Here is a 9,578-nt window from a genome sequence, read left to right as displayed (position 1 = left end):
CAGCGACCACAACCGTCCACTTCTTAAACACAGAGGTCTCTGCTGTGGTTTCTCTCGCTCACCTGCAGTTGAGGATATCCTGTCCTTAACCCTTACCGAACAAAAACAGGTAATTACACTGTAGCTGTAAAAAGCTGTTTGTCTACAAGCTTTCAATTAAAGAGGTGATAATCACTGTTATATGTTCAAGTGCATAGTATGGAGGATGTCATAAGGCCTTGAGACAATCGGATGCAAAACACAATATTTATGAGTGTTTTAAGTTGTAAATCGAAACATGTAAACCGAACATGACAGGAAGGTTAAACGCATATTCACCACTGCATTCATTGTTAAAATCATTTTGTAATGTAGGATCAGCTAAGAACGTAGTAATGAATGAATGTAATAACTGAGGGGAGTCCTCCGTCTCTCCCTGAAGGCGCAGGAAAGATGATGAGGAGGTGTTAACAGGTGAGACTTGTTGAAACCAGCTGGTTAGGAAGCTGCAGGACTTTGTGTGTTAGTTAACTACCAACTGATGTCTAATCCTCCTTTTATCTTCTTCATGCTGTAGTCATAGTAACAGCTGAGCTGCACGTGAAAACAGAATCACCTGAAAGACTCACAAAGAACATCGGAGTGGCTCTTTATTAATTTATGGATTAAACTCACATAAATAAATAAAATGCAGCCTTCCTGCAACAGCGTCCACGTCTCCCACTCATGCAGATTGCTCACTGCTTACACCCGACACTCACAAAGCTTTAAACAGGACATGACTACAGAGTAAAGACATAAAGTGATCACTAGGAGAAAATGAAGGAAAAGGTGTTTACAGTAGAATTCATATCATCACACTGATTCCACTCTGACATCACTGATCAATAATCAAAGAACAAACAGATCAAACTGATCGATCAGCCATCAGAGGAGTCGGATCAGTGGAGCTGCTTCTGTTCCTGATGTGCTGATCTCTCCCTGCAGAGGAGACACGACACCTTCACACACAAATACAATAAAATAATAAGTGAAAGCAGAGAGAACCAAATGAAAATGAACAAACACCTGTAATTGTGAGCAGCATGATTCTTCATCCGATTACGTGTCCGTGGCTCCAGGCCACACAGCTGTATCTGCCACTGTCTCTCTCTGTGGAGCGTTTAAAGGTCAGGCTGAACTGTCTGCTTTTCAGACGCTCGTCTTTCATCTTCATCTTCTATAATCCCGCTCCTGTTTGTCAGGCTTCTCAGGACGGTGCCACCACTCTATCAGAGTGTCTTCAGGCAGCTGAGCTGTGGTTTTAAAAGGCAGCCAGACAGACTCCTCCACCTCCACCCGACACTCTGAGAGAACAGCAAACACAATGAGAAGAGAGTGAAATACAAAGATTTGACTGGTCAAAAACACCCACAAGGACCACAGCAGGTTCTACAGCTGCATTGTAGAGAGAACACTGACCAGCTGCATGGTACGGCAGCACTACTGCTATGGACCGCAAATGCCTGCAGAGAGTGATAACAACTGTGGAGAAGATCATCAGGACTCCGCTGCCCTCTCTGCAGAACATCTACCATCGCAGAGTCCAGAGGAGAGCTGCCTCCATCCTCAAAGACCCCACACACCCCCAACACGGACTGTTCACACTTCTGCCCTCGAGACAAAGGTTTAGAAGTGTGAAATTTGGAGTTTGGATTCGGGAGACAGACACTATCTCTGCTTTCAAGATTAGGCTTAAAACTTTCCTTTTTGCTAAAGCATATAGTTAGGGCTGGACCAGGTGACCCTGAATCCTCCCTTAGTTATGCTGCAATAGACGTAGGCTGCCGGGGGATTCCCATGATGCATTGAGTTTTTCCTTTCCAGTCACCTTTCTCACTCACTATGTATTAACAGACCTCTCTGCATTGAATCATATCTGTTATTAACCTCTGTCTCTCTTCCACAGCATGTCTTTTATCCTGTCTTCCTTCTCTCACCCCAACCGGTCGCAGCAGATGGCCGCCCCTCCCTGAGCCTGGTTCTGCCGGAGGTTTCTTCCTGTTAAAAGGGAGTTTTTCCTTCCCACTGTCGCCAAAGTGCTTGCTCATAGGGGGTCATATGATTGTTGGATTTTTCTCTGTATCTATGAAGCGCCTTGAGGCAACTTTTGTTGTGATTTGGCGCTATATAAATAAAATTGAATTGAATTGAATTGAAATCCAGACTCAACAACTCCTTCTTCCCCACTGCCATTACTCTTGAACAGCCGACCCACTTTGAATAGTAATAATGATTTTTTGCACATCAGGTCATCCTGCATATTAAGCTATAACTCTTTTTCACACATCTCTGTTTCAAATCTCCATATTTTGTCTGTTTTCTGTCTTCATTTATTTATTTGTACTATTTGTATTATATGTTCTGTTTCTATTGTATATGTCAATCAGCATCTGTGGGTGGACAGCAAAGAAAGAATTGCTCAGGGAAATGCCTTTTCTCTTGTAAAACACATGACAATAACCTGGGAAGTATCATTATAATAGTAATATTACTCTTGATAAAAAGTATTAATGACTTTCTCTAAAAGCAACATGAGGATCATGGCTCAGACGTTGTTTTGTCATTATTAGATAAAAAGGCCATAAACTTTCTGTGTGAGGGTTCAGTGTTAGCATGTTTCAGACAGCTGTCTGTAGTAGGAGACACTCACCTGACATGAAATACTGCCAGAAATAGAATAAAAGACCTCCAGAAACAACAAGAAACGCCAGGAGAGCTGTGGTCCAGGATGGAAATGGTTCTGTGGAGAAAGACAAAGAAGCATTTGACCTTTGACCTTTGACTAAATGTAATTCATGAAGGAATTTGTTAGATTTAAGATGGTAAAGTATTCAAATTCAAATTTTATTTGTCACATACACAGTCATACACAGTACGATATGCAGTGAAATGCTTAGACAACTGCTCGTGACCTAAAGAAAAAAAAAGACTATGAATAGGAAATAAATATGAAAATTAAAATGAAGGGTAAATTTAGCTAGGAAGGAATAAAATAAAATATATTAAAGTTAAAAATAAAATAACTGTACAACAAAATACACAACACACAATATACACATATATAAGAAAAATATATAAATATATATTTCCTAATCCCCTTCAGGCAGGCCGTCTCGTTGTTATCAGAGATCAGGCCCACCACGACGGTGTCGTCAGCAAACTTGATGATGGTGGTGGAGCTGGTAGTGGCCACACAGTCATATGTGTACAACGAGTACAGCAGGCTCAGAACACACCCCTGGGGGGCTCCAGTGCTGAGAGTGATGGAGGCATGTCCTCGGTTGGAGGGCTCACCCTGACACACACAAAGCTCCACCTTCAGTCCTGACACTGAAACATCCACTGTAGCTACAGTGATGCAGATGTGACCCTCAGCAGGTGGATTTCCTCTCCATAGATGTGTTTCCATGTAGATCATTAGTTACAGCAGTTTTAACTGCAATTGTAGGGTCTTTACAATATAAAGTGCATGAACTGTTGATTTGATTTGATGCTATGTGAATAAAACTGAACGAATAAGTGCTGATGTTTATTCAGACTGTCTCTCTGATCGATCTCCTTGACCCAACCTCAGTAATTACTTCCAGCCAGCAGCCCATCCCTGCAGGTGTGCTCACACACAGCTCCCCATCCATCAGTCCTCCAGCTTTAATCATGAGTTTAAACTTTCTCTATTAACTCGCTTTCATGGTGCCTCAGACTTAAAGCCTTTATTTCACCCAGCTCTCTTAGCTGTTTAACTGATTCATAACTGTACTTTTATTTAAAATATTCAATCATTTAAAAGAATTACTAATATATATATCACAAGGACTATAAAGAAAGAGGACATTTATCTCATATTAGCTCCTCTTAACTGGATATATTCACATAACAGTAGGTCCCTGCAGATCTTTATTCATCTTTTACATCCTTTTTTTCATATTTGATGTCATGTTATTCTGAACCCTTCCTCTGCCATAGCAATGTATTTATTTTATAGTGGCTGGAAGATTTCTGAAAGTCACCAAAAACAACAAAAGTGGAACTTCCTGCATCTCAGTGGACTTCCTGCTCCTCACAAAGGACTTCCTGCCAGTTCAGACAGTGAAAAAATAACAAAAGTGTGAACAGCATTTCTTCATTCACGTGACCTTTGGTCAAACTATTTATTACTGCACGCGAAGACACACACATCAAACATCACAGTTCACGGTCATGCCAGCTCTGCCCTTGTGATGTCTCAGCTCCTCTTTTATACCCCAACACAGCTCTCTGTATTTTGTAGTTACACAGGCTGTGGCTGAGGAGAGAGCATTTCCCACTATCTTTTCCCAGTAAGCTCCTGGCACTGGTCATCTTGGGAGTTTTGTACTTCTACAAAACTAGCAGATAACATAGTGAAACATCGTCAAGCAAAGCTAAACATTTTTCACAAGGTCATGCTGACACATACACATACTTCATCTAAGCACGCAAAGGTTATACAAAAAATCTTCTACATCTAAATGTATGACAAGATGAAAACTAGAATTTTTTCCCATTACAAAACAAAATAAAACACTCGTTCTTTGTTGTGAGCGACAGAGTTTCTCCTCCATCTGTGTTTAGAGTTTCCTGTGATGTGAAGGCTTTGGAGGTGTGAAACTATGAGGAAACTGAACCCTCTTCTGCTGTGATGTTTGGCTGCACACACTAAACTGAACTGAAAGAAAGTGTGTGTTTTGGTATGCAATAATAACACACACGTCCACAGCAGCTGCTTTCAGCACGCACACTCACTTTGTTCACATGAGGACAAAAAACTTTATTTAACTCAGCTTCTTTGACAAGAAGACACGAGAGTGTGAGTTTAAAGATCTGCACCGATAAATCACACAAGCTTGGCAGGTATGGCAGGAAGCAGACACACTTTATGACAGCACTCGTCTCCCTGCTGCACACACGGCTCCATCTAACTCTTCTTCTTCATTTCTCCTCCATCTGCTCTGGAGCAGGTTGATGTGCAGATTAGAGCTCAACAGGCATGAAGTCATCACCTGTGCATTTCCCCTCTTTGATTTATGGACATTGGGCCTCATTTAATAATGTTTGCATGGAAAAGTTCAAACTTCTTAGAGTTTTGACACAAAATTACCATCAGATTTATTGAACGTGCCTATTTTGTTCTCACCACTGCCAAACGTATGCGTATGTTTGTATCTTGAAACACTGGGGCCTAAGCCCAGCCCTGAGGCTCTGGACCTCTTAAAACTTATTTATTGTATTATTTATTGTTATTGTAATATAAATCATTAAACCGAAAGCTGAACAGAACCATCAGAACCATCTGGGGTCCTTTTTGTTAGTATTTGTATTATTTTGATAAGCTCTTATTGAGCCATGATGGTGCATTTGAAACTCTGCATCTGCTCTGCTCCATCTACTCCATCCAGATCTTTGCATCACCTTATTTTACACACTGACTCCATCAGGTTACAGAGCGCTAAATGGCATCAGGCTGCAGATCAGTCGGTGTTCTGATGGCGCTGATCTTTCCACCCAATGACATTTGTCGTCACAGTCACATGACTTCCCCTTGTGTGAATTAACGTTTTCTATTTTGTTCTGCAGTATTTTATTTTTACAGTACTGCCTGTATTTTATTCATTTCACACAAACTATTGATGTAATCTCATCAAATGTCCACTAGTTGTCACTAGTCATCAGTGGACAGAGTACATCAACATTCATGGCTCTGAATACACAAACGTGCGCTTAAATGAGCTCACATTATTCATCTGGACTGATGGATCACCTTTGTTTTTATAAGTCAGCATTACCATGGAAATTACAGTAAAGCACTATGTAAACAGAAAGTGGATTTATTTGTCTTCAGTCTTGATTCTGCATGGAAACAATAACCTGACATCTTTGGCTGGAATCATCAGTTTCAGAGCGTCGCCTGAAACCATGGTTACTGACCTGCAGCCTGACGTCACTCTCAGCAGCTGCATGTATGAGTGTAGACACGTGTGTGCAGCTGCTCAGCCGGGTGGATGTGTTGGTGGAAACAGTGAGTGTGACAGTGAGGGCCAGATACAATATGAGCACATGACTGCTGTCAGCACACTCAAGTGTATAAAGGTCTGTACCCTTGTAGTCCTCTTGCTATGAGCGCTCATATCCCCCAAACCCAAGAGGACTAAGGAGCTCTGAGCATTGCACCTCCACTGCTGAGAATACAAGCATGTCCAGGAAAGCTGTGTTGGCTTTGATTCTTCTCTGCCTGTTTACAAGATCTGTAGGTGAGTTTTTGCATGAGAAAGATGGAAATCGTGTGTTTTGTCTGCACAGCAGTGTTCATGCACAGGTATTTGTGTCTGTTTCTACACGTGTGCATCATGTTAGACTCTTCTAATGTTGGGAAGAAAATGAAAACAGCATTTTCTTCACTTCTCTAACTAAAAATCTGCTGTTTTGTTTTCTATTCTACATGTTTATTTTTGCATCTGTTAAGATTCAGACATGGGCACTGATTATCCTCAAGTGTTTTTATTACCGTGCGCTCAAATATGAGATTTGGAAGGACCGCTTGATTGTTTTTGTACTAGTGTTTGAAGTCTCTTTGCTAAATGACAGACCCTGATTCATGCACATGAAGGCTGTTGTGTTTATAGGTGTTGACAGACTCATGTTTAAGCATTGCCTCAGGTTTCATTGTGCAGGAAATGGACATGAAAATGAGTGGAAGGGGACTTTTTAAGTACAAAATTTGATACATGAAGATGAAGCTTCACAGCAGTGGCAGTTCCACACCAGATTTAGCAGGTTGGGCTCAGGGTGTTTTTTCATGGGGGCATTGAACCAAACCAAGAGGACAAAATTGAACTGCTTCATCTATGAAGGGAATTTATTTGGAGCACAAACAAAGTGAATGAACATTTAACAATGAAACAGAAGATTTCACATCCCGCACATGTGCACAGTTAATGTTTAAAAAGCACTGGCTGAAATGTCTGCACGCATGACAACAGGCAGAGTCCATAGTTACAGAGAAGTCCACCCAAGGAGGACTTTCCTACCAGCTGGGCTGGAAGCTGTGCCTCCCGTCCCCCATTCATGTGGTGGGGAACGTCCTCAGACGTCCTCGATCCTGCTGATGTCTGAAAAGAGATGAATATGGAGTAAACATGAGGCTGTAACTGAGAACTATAGTAACTCATCACTTTATCTTTTCATTATTATTCATTAGTGTTAATGAAACTGCATGTATGGAGTGTCATCACAGGGCAGTGTGAGACACAAAGGTCTAAGGACTGGTCCACTGTGTGTCCCTCACAGCTCGTATCCTCCTCCTCTCTGTGGCTCCCTCTCATTTCGGGGCTTTTCTGGTCAGATTCAACATGCTCGATCAAAGAAATTATTTTGGTCTTTCCTAGTAACCCAAGTTTACATGTCACATGGTTTACTTTTCACTCATATTATACAATATATACACTATAGTTTAATATTCATGATGATGTGCAATGTTCCCTCTAATTTTAATGTGTCTGAGCAAACACACAAACTCCCTGAGCGATCCCTTGGACCACTGTGAGCGACATCAGACGTGTGCACTGTGGTCACGCCAGCATCAAATCCATCCAAGTTACATGGTTTATTAAAATAATCAAATTACAGCATTTACATTTATGTGAGACTACTTTTAAACTGTTTTAGCCCCACTTACAATGAAAATGTAAAAAAAAATCTAGCCATTGGCCTGTGTAGTATGTTAACACTACTGGAAGTAAAAATAACTTGAACTCCAATTTTGAAAACACAACTTTTTTTTCCTTTTTTTTTTTTATAAAGCTCTGAGTTTATGAGTATGAGTCTGTGGTCTGGGAGAGAGTCCTGTAACTCTCTGTCTGCAAAATACAGCATATAATGACCAATGTTGGGAAATTACTTATATAGTTACTTCTTCAAAAAAGTGACTGAGTTATGCAAACAACAAAGTTTTTTGCATCCGTTTATCTAAAAATGCAGCCAATGCATTTTTAGATAAACATTTCAAACTATTTACAGAACAATCAGCTGTTCTGCATCAAATTTAATGCCACACAAATTATTTGTGCCACTCCAAAAAATAATTTCTGTCCACTATGAGATAAAGGAGAACAACAGCCTGATACCTGCAGGCCTGACAGCAGCAGCTGTATCACTCCTGTAACACCTGTAACATTCAGCAGTCGCCTCATGTTCTGACACACACAACAAAACAATTGACTACACTACACACTAACTACACAAGACAACACACTGACTTTAGACTCCAAACACGCTAAACGTTGCAAACGCCGTCACTCCTAAACTTCCCCCTTCCTAAACAACTAAATGTCATGTTTCCATTTCCTTTTTTTAATGGTCGACATGGTACATTTTTCCACCAATAGAAAAGGGTGAGTTTTTTTTGGTTTTGCTCACAGGTGGAGAGTGCTTTCAAACGCATTCCTTATAAAACGCAGTTTTTACCATTTTTCCCGCAGTAAATATAAACAATGATAGTATTCAGGAAAAAAACAAACATTGCACATATTTTTATCATAACTCTGGTTTTGCGTGGCCTATCAACACAATTTAAAAACTGGTATAAAGTCCACACTTTTTCCGTCAATTGTTCCGTCTGTCCTGCTCACGTCTCCAATGGTTGTAAACATTGTCATTGGAGACCGTGCCAGCAGTGCATGATTGCGCACACAGACCAATCATAAGATTGGTCTGTGTGCCAGATATCCTTGGGCAAGATAGTAACCCCAAGTTGCTCTCTGATGCATTTATTGGAGAATGAATGTGTGTATATATTAGATAGAAAGCAGTTATAGACAAAGAGCATAGAAAAGGTACTTGTGCGAAAGGGTGTTAATGGGGAAAGTTGAGTAAAGCACATTAATGCTCAGATAGAGTAGAAAAAGCACCATATAAGAACCAGTCCATTTACATGTCTCAGAACAGAATCGCCAATTACCAGATTTAGATCCCCAGCCGGTTTGTTGCAGAGTGGGGAAAAACGGTTAGACACATGAACAGGTTGGTGGTGTACATGGGGCTTCTGTTTAAGACTATGCTTCCTCCTCACCGTCACCCAGCCTTCCTGTTTCCTCAGCTGTTCTTGACAGTCTGTCAGGTGACAGCTAGCGGGGCCTACACTACCTTCGGCTGCACCAGCTACAGGGGCCTGGCTAGCTACGGGTGTATCAAGAGTGCGAAGCCGGGTCTACAATTCAGTGATCCCGGCTTCCAGAGCTGCAAATAGGCTACAATTAATACAATGATCATTACTGATAAAGGAGGCAGAGGAGTAACTAAATTTGACACAATGAGCAGGAAAGTGTAGGGGGTCAGGTGAAGAGCCCATGCTGCTAGCGAGTTGGCTAAAAGCTATGCTAAGCTAGCGAAACCCTAAAGACACAATAAGCAGTGTTGGGGAGTAACGGAATACATGTACCGCCGTTACATATTTAAAATACAAAATATGAGTAACTGTATTCCGTTACAGTTACCGTTTAACAAGGTGGTATTCAGAATACAGTTACTTTGTTGAAATAAATGGA

At 41.0% G+C, this 9,578-nt stretch overlaps 1 long non-coding RNA gene across 1 annotated transcript in view; it reads right to left on the bottom strand.

Moving 5' to 3' along the window:
• Nucleotides 1-622: 622 nt before the first annotated feature.
• The window catches only part of LOC102211485 (uncharacterized), a 35,789-nt gene continuing 26,833 nt past the window's right edge, over nucleotides 623-9,578 (bottom strand). Inside the window, exons 3-6 of the long non-coding RNA XR_312389.1 lie at nucleotides 7,065-7,145; nucleotides 2,672-2,761; nucleotides 1,048-1,325; nucleotides 623-960 (exon numbers count right to left, since the gene is read on the bottom strand). This is a non-coding gene — a long non-coding RNA (uncharacterized LOC102211485). The remainder of the gene's footprint in view (nucleotides 961-1,047; nucleotides 1,326-2,671; nucleotides 2,762-7,064; nucleotides 7,146-9,578) is intronic.

The sequence above is a fragment of the Pundamilia nyererei genome, unplaced genomic scaffold, assembly GCF_000239375.1.
Source record: "Pundamilia nyererei isolate P.nyererei 1_Seehausen unplaced genomic scaffold, PunNye1.0 scaffold00531, whole genome shotgun sequence".
NCBI classification, from domain to species: Eukaryota; Metazoa; Chordata; class Actinopteri; order Cichliformes; family Cichlidae; genus Pundamilia; species Pundamilia nyererei.
The sequence above is the reverse complement of the archived record's forward strand: the minus strand, read 5'-3'. Positions and strand labels throughout refer to the sequence as shown.